This window comes from Hippopotamus amphibius, chromosome 2 (assembly GCF_030028045.1).
Source record: "Hippopotamus amphibius kiboko isolate mHipAmp2 chromosome 2, mHipAmp2.hap2, whole genome shotgun sequence".
NCBI classification, from domain to species: Eukaryota; Metazoa; Chordata; class Mammalia; order Artiodactyla; family Hippopotamidae; genus Hippopotamus; species Hippopotamus amphibius.
Genome location: NC_080187.1, coordinates 47,870,429 through 47,885,609, shown reverse-complemented (window position 1 = coordinate 47,885,609; position 15,181 = coordinate 47,870,429).

Genomic DNA, 15,181 nt, shown 5'->3' with positions numbered 1-15,181 from the left:
TCTCAAATAATTATTCGCCTTTTTTTGTGGCAGAATTTTTAATGATTTAAAAGTAACACCCAGCTGATTATAGAAAATAGGGAAACATAAGAAACACTTCAGAGGAAAAAAATCTTTCTGCATTCTTAGCATTCAAAAATTGTATGATTGATTCCCTTCCAGTTCTTAACTTTTAAACCTTTATGTCATGATAAAATTCCTTCCTTTGTCTGTAGTAACAATTTTTGATATTCTCTCAATTTTACATTCTATGATTACTATATATTTCCATGCAGAATATATATATACATATATAGTATATTTCTATGCAAATATATGTGTGTATATATGCATATATCCTGTATATGAAATACTATATACATATTTAATTCTTTGGATAAGAAACTAATCTTTTTTAAATTTAAAGATGTAGTGATTCATGTCCTCATGTGAGTCCAATGCCTTATTAATAGATCTGCTTGTGATGATTCAGTAAGTCTTAAACAATGAAGCATGTATTCTGGTAGCTAGTATGTATTTTTGTCCCATTCTAGATGGAAGCATCTAAAAAAGGGATCTAAAGATAGCTCAGTGCTGCATGTATATACGTGGTTCGACAAAAGTTTGTCATTGTAGTTATTACTTTGAAACACTTGTTTCTTTTTCTTTGGAAGTGTTATTTTCATTTCATGAAACAGTTGTAGTCAAGAATATGGGCAAAATTGCAAGTTTTGCACTTGAAATTTGCAGTTAACCATCCCTTATCTTCTTTTCTTCTGAAATATGGAATTAATACCCTGTAAGAAATAAAATAAATGTATATGGTTTAAAAAAATTATATATCTGAGGAGGAATCATCATCCTTTTTCATACATAATCATTCCTGGTTTGTCAAAGCTTATTTTGACAACTATACTTTAAAAATATTAATGCTTCTAAATTCATGATTGGGATGTAATGTTATCTAATTCACTTTAACAAGGAGAGGGAGACCAGAGCAGCCAGGGTTACCAGAGAGTGAGAGGGGAATGCCAGAAAAGCAGTAGAAATAGCCCATGGCTGGAAATCAGAAATCTTAGGTTCTCAGATATGCCTGCCACAAAATATTCAGTGTAAATGTTGTTGAGCTCAATCATGATTTGGTTTCTTAAATGAGGTAAAGATTTCCAAAGTAAAAACACAAAACAAAACACAAGTGTATTGGAATAAAGATAAATTATGCACTCAAATCTAACAAGCCAATGAAATACCTGACTTGGAATTTAAAATGGTTAAAAAATATTAGAGCATGTTTTTTAGGTTTATCAGTTCTTCTAAAGATAGTACACACTGTAGTGTTTAATTATGGAGAACTGCTTCACTAATTAAGATTTTACTAGACAGAAAAGGTTGTTACAACATCGTCATTAACTTAAATTTTCTTAAAAGACGTGTAATTCTAAAAACAGAAGAACACAGTATGGCAGCTTTATAGATCATGTAAATAAAGCCAACATTTGAGTTCTGGTTTTTCTTGGCAAAATACAACTTTCTACCTCAAAGAAATAGTGTTGACAAAGGCTTATTCTTAAAAAAAAAAAAGTTCCCTTAAACATCAAATGTCTCTTACAAAACAATTGGGATAATAAAGTGTAAATTAATCTGACACCGTAATATTGAATTTCCATTTTGAAAATTTATACAAGACTTGAAAAATGAAGACCTTGAGCTCAATAGCTTAAGAGAAAAAAAGAGCCTTGCAGATTTGTATTGTATTGTACTGTGTTGTATTGCTTCGTGTTGTATTATATTATTCTAGTCTAGTCTATCCTAAACCCCCTGAAGAACATGGTTGCTTGTGGTCTATCAGGAAATTAGCTTGATTAGACTCACACTGAGAACTCTGCCTGTGCTGGGCAGCAGCTCAGGTCTCACTTCTCCTTTCCGTCCACTGCATACGTGCACAGTCCAGGGATCAGCCAGAGACTTGGGCCACGTCTATCCATAGAATTCAGGGTCTCTCCTGCTCTGGCTGCTTTTCTGGCATTCCCTCTCACTGTACCCATGATAGGTACAGGCTAGTTATAACATCAAGTTAAGTTTCAATTCTAATTTTTTCAGTGGAGTCTTTCAGTACTTCTATGAGAAAAAAATACACCGGAGTTCCCAAAAGTTTGATATCACCAAGCTTCTCCATGTCTTGTATAAGACATGATACATACAAAAAGCAGGGTGATATAATAAGTCTGAGAGGGGACCTGTGACTGCATAACCAATGGAGTAGAACAGAAGTGATGCTACAGAAGTGACTTTTAAGGCTAGATTATAAAAAGTTTCCACCTGGTTCGCGCTCTCTCTCTCTCTCTCTCAGGATGCTTGCCTTCGAAACCCAGTCACCATGTTGTGAAGAAGCCTAGAGCACGTGGAGAGACCATACATAAGTGTTCCAGTCCAGAGCCTCAGCTCCTCTCAGTTTGCAGCCATCATCAACCTGTGCATGAACAAGACCCCAGAGGATTCCAGTCCCCCGTCTTCGAGTTTTCCAGACATTGTGGATTACCTTTCCCTTAGGACCCTTTTACAGGTAATCACACACATGCCAATATTTACACATCTATAGATTATTTCATGTAATTGAATGGTAAATAATATGATACTAATATGAATTTATCATGTGCGTGGTTCTTGAAATTTACAAAATTGTTTCAAATTCAGCACCACCTCCCCCGGGCAGGAAGTTGTATGTCCAACCAGTGACTCGGTATTTTGCTTCTGTTCAGCCTTTGCATAAGCTCAGATATGGTCAAAACTCTTCTCCCAGAAATAGGTACTGAACAGAGACTTCCAGAAACTTTTATAATTTGTGCTTCACTGGTCTCAGGGGGACTTGGGTGAATCAGGTGTTTTCTACTCCTATCAACCAATGCAAGCTTATGCAACTCTTGTTTCACTGAACCATCTAATATTAATATGAAACCTCAAGCTCTGCATGCAGGATGCAGACCCTTCCTTATCACAGTCCTCAGACCGCACCTTACACTTGACTTCTTTTCATAAATCCTTCTCCCGTGTCATACCCAGGGCCGATGGCTGCAGTCAATAATTAATGCTAGTGGATTTGTTCTTTTCCAAAATTCAGTTGTTTGTCTTTTCAGTTGATATCATATAGACAATCTTTGCAGAATTATTCAAGGGATTTTTTTTAAATGATGTATTGGAGGGAGATTATTGAGAGCTGTTATACTTTCGAATTCTTATCTGTGATTATAATAGTGAGCACAGGCCAAAGGATTCCATGCATTTTTCATTAAGTGAGGAATTTTATTTACCTAACTTTATAACTTAATGTGACTCTTCAACTAGGACACAATGAAAAATGATAAACAGGAGTCGTCACTTTTGAAATTCTACTCCATGCTAGCCAAGGTCAGCCTGCCTGCACAGACTACCAGGCACAGAATGAGGCACAGAAAGCCTTGGTATGTGTGGACACCCTTCATGCATGCCCAGTCCTCAATCAGAGGACTCACGCCGAGAGGAAGATCAGCAGCTTCTGAAAGCCAGGAGATCCGTGTCACTACAAGAAGGCCTTGTGCTGCTAAGAGCTGGCCTACCACTCACAGCTAAGCCATGGTATTCTCCTATTGAACAGAAATAATTTCAGAGAATGCCAAAACCAGACAAGGCCACACTGCGACTTTGTTGGATCAAGGCAAAAACAAGAAGTTCCTATAATCATGTCTTAGACAAAAACAAGGACATTACCCAAACGATAAAAAAGGCCAGATGTTACCGTAATCTGGCTAATATGAGTAACTACTGCCTTTTGACTAGTTATAGTTTTAGCTGTACACCATTCCTCTCTACCTCCTAGAAAATAATTAAGATGCCCAAAGAATTCAAAGAATTATCCTCAATTCCAGATAGCAGCAATCAATCCAGAGCAAAAGCCCTGCTTCCTTGAATGTTTCTTAAAATCACCAAACATATGTCCAAATCTTCTAAGTCCCTTCTTACACCCTTTCACTGAGATACCCCCAAGGATTCTCAGTGCACTTTCTTCCTCGTTATAACAAGTGAATAAAAGCAACTGTGTTATATTATAAGTGTGTTCTGGGAGATTTTTGGCTGGAGAAATTTGACAAATCTGTGGCATGAGCCCTTGAGGGCCAAAGGAAAGCTAGAAGAACACTCACCAGAAAAGACAGATATATGCAAAGGACAGAGAAGTAAATTAACAGCAATAGAAATTCTTTCAAGTGTGCAGAAAAAAAGGAGATTGATGTGGAAAGAGGGAGAATGACACATTGCTAGAAACAGTTTATGAAAACAGGACTTGAGAAAATAAACACAGTCACTGTGGGATGTAGGAGGCTGGTTGTGGCGAGTGTGGGAATAATTCATCCCTGCCTTCCTTCACTTATTCAGTCTGCCAACAAGAATTTTACTGAGTGCTAATTATGTGCTAGGAACCAGGGCCTGGGGATACAACGATAAACAAGAGAAAGATACTATCCCTGCCTTTTTGGATCTCACAATTAGGCGGTAGGGAGCGGAGGTCATCTGACATTGAGATGACAAATATTACTCAGATAAGAATTGCAGAGATAAGAATTCCCCATGACAAGTGCTCTGGAGGAAGGATCTGGGTTGGCGATGGCAGTAGGATATCTGTATGTGAGAATATGAGAGAGTAGAGAGGTAAATAGGGGTGCAGTATGCAGAATATTTTAGAACAGGGATTGGCAAACTAGAGCCTGTGTGTCAAACCAAGCCCATCACTTGTTTACGTGTGAAGTTTTATTGGACCACAGCCATGTATTTGTTTATATATTGTTTGTGGCTGCTTTTTCATTATAATAAAAGTGTTGAAAAGTTGCAACAGAGACTGGATGGCCTGGAAAACCTAAAATATTTATTATCTAGTCCCTCAGAGGGAAAAGTTTGCTGACCCTGTTATAGGTTATGCCAGGAGTTTTGTCTTTATTGAAAGGGAAATAGAATGCTGCCAAAGGCATGGAAAAAATGCCTTAGGCTGTAACATGGGAGCTCAGTGAACACGTCCGCAGGACGTGTGGGTAGGCCAATCATGAGGCGATGGCAATAGTTCAGGTGAGAGATGAGGTTGTTTAAGAATAGGGAGGAGGTAGTGGAGATGGGGAGAAATGTGATGAATTGGGTACTTGAAATATGTGAAATGGAGAAGAGAAATCAGGGAAGACTTCTGGCTTCTGGCTTGTACAGCTAGACAGAAGACAATGGCATTTGCTGAGGTAGAGGATGCTCAAAAGAGAACCAGAACTTTGCTAATTTATTTTTACATAAGTGAGAAGATTATGAGTTGTTTGGGTGTGTCAATTTTGAGGTCACTCTGAGATGCCCAAGAGAAGATACCCATTAGACAGGTGGATACAGTTCTGGAGCTCAGAGAGAATACAAGTTGCATAAAAACCTTCCCCTATGTTTATAAACAATTTGGAACTAACCCAAGGAGATAAGTGGGGATCAAAGTCCAGAATCAAATTCTGAAAATATTGGATTTGAATACATTGTAGGGCTTCTTTTCACTGGGATTTGATCTCCTCAATCTAGAGAAGGACAGACATGACCTACAGGAAGTTACAAAACGAACACAAAAGAGCTGGAGGATGACAGTATGTGCCACTTGAGAACAGAACACTCCAAGAGGAAAAGAACAATAGACCAGAGGTGGGGTCCTTCGCGGACAAGGCCTTCAACACCAATTATCGCAGCCAGCAGAGAAACGTGGCGCAGGTGGATTCAGGGTCTCCCTGAACTCACCACTCTGATAAGCTACTTCTTCGTCCAAAAGAGAAATGGCCAGGTGGAGAGAGGAACTAGAAGTGCTTGTCCTAATACTCTTCTAAGTCAGAGAGTTAAGACTGAGTACCGTTTCCTTTATGGCCATGTGAGAAGTCGGGGAGGGGCGTGGATACATGTTTCCTTTTAACAAAAGATTCCAAAATCATATAAAGAGCAGGAAACATATAAGAGGTTCAAAATTTATGTTATGTTCCAATTTTAGGAAAGGAGAAACCATGGAGCTAAATGTAAATAAAAGAAACATTAACACAATTTCATTTTAATAAGCAAAGCTGATGGGGTTAGTGGACATAAGGAGACACTAGTAAGAAGTCTGTAGAGGGCTGCCTGGAAGTAGATTTCCAGGGCTTGGCCATTCTCATGGGCCAACTATTAGTGGAGGGTGAAAAACTTCTGACCCTGAACTTTGAGTAATAATAAAGCCTGGATGTCTTTACCGCTTCAAGACATTCACTGTGGTGAACAGTAGATTTAATGTAGTTGATGTACTAGGAAGTAGCTCCTAAGAATTTTTTAATCACTCCTGCAAAACAAGTCCATCCTTTGTTAGTCGTAACTCAGTACGGAGCCACCATTAGGACTGAATTTTGAGCTCTTGTTCTTATGCTGGTTAATCACTGACTATGTTTTCAGTGGGAAAATAAAAGATGACTTTGTTTTTTTATCAAATTCAATGGCCTTTCATAAAAGTAACATTTTCTTCTCATAATAATTTTAATGTGGTATTTCCTTTTGTACTTTTAATTTTTGCCTGTTAAATGCTCATAAACTCAGAAGTTATGCATGTTTGTTGCAAAAACTCTAATATTATGGAAATAAATGCAGTGTAAAATGAAAGCCTCCCTGGACGGCATTTACCTGCTCCCTTCTCTCTTCCTCCCTAGAGTAAGTAACAGGGTTAACCATTTAGACTGTATACACTTATGGAACTTTATCCATGCATTTACATGTATAGTTTTCTTTATAGAAAGAGAAATCATACTACATAGTATTATTATTGTTATTATTTCTATTGTTGTTATTATTATTTATCTTACTTTCTTCAATCTGAGCCTCAAACCAGTACCAATAGATCTACTTGAATAACTTTAATAACTGCAAGGTAACACTTAGACTATGTGTGGATGTAAGGTGTTTTGTAGGATTCAGAACCCAAAGCAACATTTTTATAATGATCCTTAGCATAGTATTGTCAGATGTGTAAAAGAACTATTTCATCTCTATGTTTAAACTATAGGCCAGGTTTTACATTATGATCAAAAGAGAGACAATGGAGCTTCATGGAAATAGCACTGGACTTGAATGAGCCCTTGAACTGGTTCAGCTCATCATTTGATTTTTCTGTGATTTAAAGTCCTTATTTGTGACGGGATTTGGGTATAGATTATTTCTAATATTCCTGCTAACCCTAGAATTACATATGTATAGAGTATTGGAACATCCAGTTTTAAGATGCCTTAAGAGTTTTCCTATTCGGCAAGCATTAAATACCTATTTGCTCTCGATATTTTAGGTAAACAGAGGGACAAAAAATACATGCTACCTGTTGTCCATGTCAGATATTGATTGAAAGATAATTTCTTGTATGCTCTTGAATTGTTCTTTCCAACAGTAAGTATTTTCCAGAAGTGCTGGTAAGTTCTATAAAAATAGGGAATTAAGAATCTGAATGGAAATTAAACTATTAATGGCTAGAGAAATGGAATCGAGCAAACTAAAATAAAATTTCTTGAAGTGAAGAAGTTTCCTTTCATTTGTGGGAAATAAAATGCAGGAGAAAAAGCAAAAACAGAAAAATTTAAGGGACCAAATATGGGGAAGAGCGGAATGTTGAGGTGGCAACCGTAGAAGCATGAAAAGTGTGGTCATTCTGGTTCCTGGAAAAGAACTGCTGCTCCCCCTTGTGGCGAGTGTAGGAAGCAAACACCCTGATAAAGCAAGGAATTTCATCCTAGAAACAAAATGATGTAATCTATTTGGATTACAGTGACATACTGCTTTTAAGGGGAAAATAAAAGGCATATTCAAGTGGAAAATTTAATTCATGGTTCTGTCTCAGGTATAGGCTTAATATCACCAAGAGAAAAGGGCAAATGATGTGAGGATGTGCCCACTTGGAGCCACAGAGGCTGACTGTGTTCAACTCATGTAGTTGGTTGGTCAACACTTATTTAACAAAAGTGTTTGTATGCCAACCACTTTGTAAAGTACTAAGAAGAGTGTAAAGTAATATAAGACAGTCATCTTTCAAAAGTATACCATAGACCTGGGAATATAAAATATAAACACAAGTAGACAGCTCATTACAAGGTGGTGGATTGTGTGTCATACTGGGTGACCCAGAGCAGGGAGAAGAAAGATGGGCTTTTGCACTGGGACCTGAAGGGTAGGAGTGCTTCAGCGAGGCTTAGGATGGTACTAAGCCAATCAAGTAGCGAAGCATAAGGCCAGGAAGTTAACCAAGTTTCGTGTTTATCCACCAAAGGCAAGAGAGAATACTTGGGGCCAGATTAAATAATCCTAAACTAACCCCTTTGGACTATATCCCAATTGTTTTATACATGAATAACTTAAATGTGTCTGCATAAAGAAGTGGCATAATGTGACGTTTCAGGAAGCTTAATCTGGGAAACTAAATGCAGTGTGTCCTTTAATTGCATATGAATTTAAATGTTAAAAGAATTACAATTTTTTTTAAAGTTGTACCTCTGTAATCCATTATTCTCTATCCCTCATATGAGTTATTTTTTCAAGTAATTTATTAGTATTTGACATTATATGATTATATACAAGTTTGTTTGTTTGCTGTATCCCTCACTGATTACAAATCCATGAAGCAGCGACTCTGTCCCTTTTGTTCATTGCTGTATCCCTAGCTCCTAAGACAGGAGTGGACACTGGCTAAATATTTGTTGCTATTATAAATAAATCTATATTGAAAGGCAAAAGGCTTGAGGCAAGGAGATCAAATAAGTGTTTATCAAGATGATAAAACTTGACCTTGAACAGAGGAAAGAGAAGAGAAAAAAAGAGACATTCAATATGTTGAAGGATGAATAAATTAGACTTGATAACTCGCTGAATGTAGCTGGCGAGGAAGGAAGAGGAATTTAAAATTGCTGAGGCTTCAAGGTTACGTGCATGGGAGGATGATGGTAGCATTAAAAAAAACTGGGGCAATCGGTTGGAAAGTATGTTTTGGCTAGATAACAGAGTAAGCTCGTGACAGGGTATTTGAGTTGTTGAGGGGCAGTTCGTGATTTCTGATTAGAATCCAGGAAGCAGGCCAGGCTTGCAGATTTAGCTTTATGACAGAGAGGATAGCTGAACCATGAGCTAAGATAAGATTTCGGGGTGATGAACTCTAGATGCAGTGAGGAAGAGAGGAGAGAACTGAACCTTATAATTATATAAGCCTTCTTCAAAACTGATCTTAAGCACTGTGACCCACTCGTAATTTATGCCTTCATCCTACATATTGAGCCCTGACTGAAAAAAAACATGATAGGAGGATTCTGGGGAACTCACAGTCTAGTAAGGGAGACAAACCTGAAGAAAAGAATTATGCACGTGACACATGGAAATGAATCGGCTACCCCAGCTCCAGCCAGCTGTGGACCTGGCATTGTCAGATCCTATGAGTTTTCAAGACAGGCTGAGTTTGGTTTTGTTTAGTTTTTTAGTAGTTGTGGCATGTGGGCTCAGTAGTTGTGGCTCATGGGCTCTAGAGCACAGGCTCCCAAGTTGTGGCACATGGGCCCAGTTGCTCCACGGCATGTGGGATCTTCCCTGCCCAGGGCTCGAACTTGTGTCCCCTGCATTGTCAGGCAGATTCTTAACCACTGCGCCACCAGGGAAGTCCCCAGACAGGGTCACTTTTTATGTGAGAATTTCTAATACCTAAATACAGGACATTGATTAAAGTGTGTGGGCCAAACAAACCATTTTTGCTGATTAGATTTATTTTTTAATTTATTTTATTAAAGTATGGTTGATTTACAATGGTGTGTTAATTTCTGCTGTACAGCAAGTGATTCAGTTACACATAGTTCTTTTTCATATTCTTTTCCATTATGGTTTTTCGCAGGATATGGTTCCCTATGCTATATAGTAGGACCTTGTTGTTTATCCATCCTATATACAATAGTTTGCATCTGCTAATCCCAAACTCCCATGCTGGTTGGATTTAATTTGCAGCCAGCCCTATTGTAATCTCAATCAAGAGGAGCATCCTCTATCTCCCTTACCCTTTAAATTGTGCAATCTCAAGGAGGAAGCTATAGTCTGAGAATCAGATTAAACAGTTTAGTAGGGAGGGGTGTTTTAGAAAGGCCATTGTGTACTCGTAGATAGGAGCACTCTGTACATAGGTCTGTACCCATTCAATTATTTATTTAATAAATACTTATAGAGCCCATACCATGGGGTAGGAACTCAGTATATAAAGGTAAACAAATTAGACAAACTGACATTTTGTTTAGGCAAATTTCATCAGGGAAGAAGAGACTAAAAATTATTACCAATGGGAAGAAGAGAACTCTAACGGCTACAATAAATATCTATCTGATGTGCTGGCTGAAACTGCTATAATTTTTATGAGAAAGCTGGAGTGGAAGGGGAGGAACTATTTCTAGGTGAAGAGTTTACCTATATGAATTGCTGAGGGAGGGATGACAGAGGCTGTGAAAAAGTCCCTGGAAATATCCAGTACAGGCAGCAGAAACAAAACATTAATGAATGAAATACATCACATTTGTTACCTGTAGGAAATAACAGCAAAGAATGAGTTTGATTTGAATCCTGATTAAACCAGAAGCTTTCAAGCTTTCTTTGATGTTTTCACAATAAATAATTTTCCCTTTCTACACAGTACACAAAAGACACACATACATGCACACTAAAACAAAAGTTTCACATATTAATATTTACATTTATTGTATGACACCTTGCTTAAATTTACAACATAGTAATGACATTAGAAAAATTAACCCAAGACATATAGAGCTTTGGAAATATGGAGATTTATTTTATTAATATTGACTCATGCTACTATTTTTTCATCGACTCTGCTAATTTGTTGAATATTGAAATAATTAAAAGAACAGGATATTACATAGAAATCACTACCTGTGTACAAAGCTTTTAGGAGTTGAATTTCTGGAATGCGGCGAAGTTTAATTATAATGTTTATATTATGTTCTTTAGAAAATGACTAGTGTAAGTTGAAGTACTGTAGAATTACACTGACAGTTTTCTATCATGTAACAATTTTTTAGGGCAAGAAAACAAGACAGAAGCCAAATAAGCAAGTAAACTAAGGAACCATAAAATTTATAATCCAAGACATACACAATAGTCAATAAAGTTTTAGATTAATCCAAATTTTTGAATTGCATTTCCCAAGTAATAGATAATAAACATGTACTTCCTGTAATAGGTCTATACCATGATACCATTTGATTTTCCTGCCTTCATATTTTATAATAAGGCAGATGCAAGAGTAAATCTTTGTGATATTTATAGAGATTGTATGAGAAATTCTGTAATTATTCATGATATCATGAATGGAGGTTGAGAATGTAGTTTTTGGATTCTTACTCAAATTCAAATCCTGGCCTCAAATTTAATTAGCTGTGTAACTTTAATTGTGCTACAAACGACCATTGGACCTTTCAGGTAAAAATGCATAATTTGAACATAATCATAAGGAAACATCAGATAGACTTACATTTAACAACATTTTAGCAAAGACCTAGACTGTACTCTTCTAAAGTGTTAAAGTCGTGAAAAACAAAGGAAAGCTGTGGAATGATTCTATGTTGAAGGAATTTGGAACAACATGGAAACTACAGGCAGTATATTGTCTTCTGCTATAAAGAACATTATCAGGCAATTTGAATATCGTAATATTAGTGTATCAGTGTTAATTTCCTGGTTTTAGTCACACTGTAGTTATTGGAGAGAAAAAGAGAATGATAAAGGTTATGTATAAGTGTTACTATTTCAGGAGACTGTTTGAAGACTATACAGGAGTTCTTTGTACTATTCTTGAAAAAAAACCATTGAACCACAGTTAAATGGGCATAATTATACCTTACTCGAGAAGCTCTTATTAAGAATTAAATGAGACAATTTGTATAAAGCTCCAAATAATCCTCAAAAAATGATGTTAGGTGTTTTTGCTACAACACAATATATATGTTCCAGAAATACCTGGATTTCTGCAAAAGGCACCCCAACAGGGCTTATCGGAAAAACAGGGTTAAAAGTGGATCACTCAAAATTTATTCTTATGTGTAACCAAAGCACAAACAAAAATAATTAAAATTCTAAAAAAATTTCAACACAGTTAAATATCTGTTCATAATTCCACCCTTTGTAGCTTTCAGCCTCAGCACAGGATTTCTCCTCAGGCAGGTGGATTGAAGAGGGTCTTGATTTTTAAAAGAAACCAGTTTCATCAAAATTTTTAAAAAAATGATCTAAGATATGGACATCTTAATCAATCACTTTTTGGTTTTTAAACCACAGAGCAAATATTTTTGGGGATTCTTCACCTGCACTCTTAGTTTCACCAAATAGTTAAATATGTGGAAATCATAGCCACAAAACCAGCCACAAAACTTCAGGATGTAAGCTTCCCCCACCCCTGAGGTCTTCATATGTTGATAGTGATTCTCTTTAACTGAGAGATAGTTTGCCCCTGCTTAATTTAAAGCAGTATTATGCTGGGGAAAATCACAAATTAAATAACCTGACTTCCTCTTTAAAATAACACTATTTTCCTGACATGAGCACATTTCTTTTACAGAAACTTGCATTATAGGAACAGACTATTGTTTCCTAAGTAGGAAGAAAAAGAGGAAGTGAATTTTGTAAAGAATATAAGTATGACTTGATTCAGGAAGAGCATTATTAAGAAATAGAATAGACTTTCTAATAAGAGTCATAGAAAAGTGAATAAAATAATACAGGGCCATCTTCCTGGAATGCCTGAGTCCTTAGAACTGATGAACTGGTTATCTTCTTGAGTGTGTTTCCAGCCCTCTAAATGGATTCTCTGTATTCTCAAGTCAAATCCAAACCTATTAATGCGGTCATAGTAATTATTCCCGGGGGTCAATTACTCGTTACAATTATTTTTATAAAGAAGTGGCTTTTATATTTATTTAAGAAAATTTCAAATATTCAACAGTACAATTTTAAAACAAAGGTAAAAAAAAATCACAGCTTACTCAGCTCTGAAATGTTTAGTAGTGATGCATGAATACAGGATTAAATGTTAATTAAATTGATTAAATTAAAATTTATTAATTAAAATTTTTTAAAAATTTAAAACTCAGCGGGAGATGCTTGGAAGAAAAGTTTGGCCGCGTGTTCTTTAAGTTATACCATGACATCGGCTGAATGAGGAACACATAAGAAATAAGTTGAAACTATATTATAACACTATGAACTGAAAAAGAAGCTCAATATGTTGAGAACTATAGTTTGTTCACTTGAGAATTTGTCATTTTCTTTTTTTAAATTGTGGTATATATATATGTGCACAAAATTTTAACCATTTGTAAGCATACAGTTCAGTGGTATTAAGTATATTTACATTACTTAATACAAATTAATCAAACTAACAAAAATTAAATACAAAGAAAAAATATTAAAGGCAGCAAGGGAAAAGCAAGAAATAACATACAAGGGAATCCCCATAAGGCTTCAGTCGATCTTTCAGCAGAAACTCTTCAGGCCAGAAGGGAGTGGCACAATATATTTAAGGTGACCATCCTACTTTTTGATTCTATGAATTTGGTTACTCTAGGCCCCTTGTATAAGTGGAATCTATGATATTTATCCTTTTGTGACTCTTTTTTTTTCACTTTGCATGATGTCTTCAAGGCTTATCCATGTTGTAACGTGTTAGAATTTTTTTCTTTTTAAGGCTGAATAATGTTTCATTGTATGTATATACCATATTTGGTTTGTCCGTTTATCCACCCGTGGACAGCTGAGTTTGGATTATAGTGAACAGTGCAGCTGTGAACATGAGAGTACAAATATCTGAGTTCCCACTTTTGTTTATTTTTGGTATATACCCAGATGTGAATTTCTGGATCATGATAATGGAAAAATTAATCTGACACTTGTTAAGCCAGTAAAGGAAACTTTATTCAGGACCATTGTGATAGCTGTCAAGACCATGACTACAGGGGAGAGAGATGGGGCTCAACTCTGAACACAGCAAGGAAAGCTAGGGATTTATAGCCAATGAGCAGATTAAGGGGACCAGTGGGTGGAAAGTAACTAAGAGGAAACATCAAGAGTAGGGACATTCATGCTAAACTGAACTAACAGTATTCTTGCTGAAGGCTGGCTCGCCAGGGGATCAGTTATCATGCTGAGGAAGAGAAACTTGAACAAATATCAAGGGTGAGAGATTCCCTCTAAACTGACAGCAGGTTTCTTGCTACAACAGGACTGCAAGGCCCAGGATAAGGCCTAGTCAAAAAGAGGCCTCAGAGAAACCTAATTAAAACTTGATCAAAGATAGAATCTTTTCCAATCATGTGATAATTAAATGTTAGTTTGGGGTGGGGTGGGGGCATCATACTGTTTTCCACAACTGCTAGCACCATTTTATGTTCCCACCAGCAACGCACAAAGGTTCTAATTTCTCCATAACCTGGATCACACGTGTTATTTCTTGAAATTTTTGTTTCATTTCATTATGTTTCTAAAAATATAATAGCCATCGTAATGGGTGGGAAGTAATATCTCATTGTGGATTTGATTTTCATTCCCCTGATGATTAGTGTTGTTGAGCATTTTCATGTGCTTTTTTGACCACTGTATATCTTCTTTGAAGAAATGTCTATTCAAGCCCTTTGCCCATGTTTTTCTCTTGGATTGTTATCGTTGAGTTGCAGGAATTCTTTATATCCTCTGGCTATTAATTCCTTTGTCAGCTATATGATTTGCAAATATTTTCTCTTGTTCTATAGATCACCATTTTACTATGTTGATAATGTCTTTTGATGCAAAAAAGTTTTTAATTTTGATGAAGTACAACTAATCTATTTTGTGGTGGTTTTTCCCTAAGCTTTTGGTATCAAGTCCAAAAAATTATTGCAAAATGCAATGTCATGAACCTTTTTTCCAAGTTTTCTTCTGAACGTTTTATAATTTTATCTGTAAAACTAATTTTTACTGTAGTATATTTATTATTTTTAGTTAATTTTGTATATGGTATGAGTCCAACTTCATTCTTTTGCATTTGCATTTTCACACCATTTGCTGAAAAGATTGTTCTTTCCCCATTAATGGTCTTCGCACTCTTGTAGAAAAACATTTAACCATATATGTGTGGATTTGTTTCTGTGCTCTT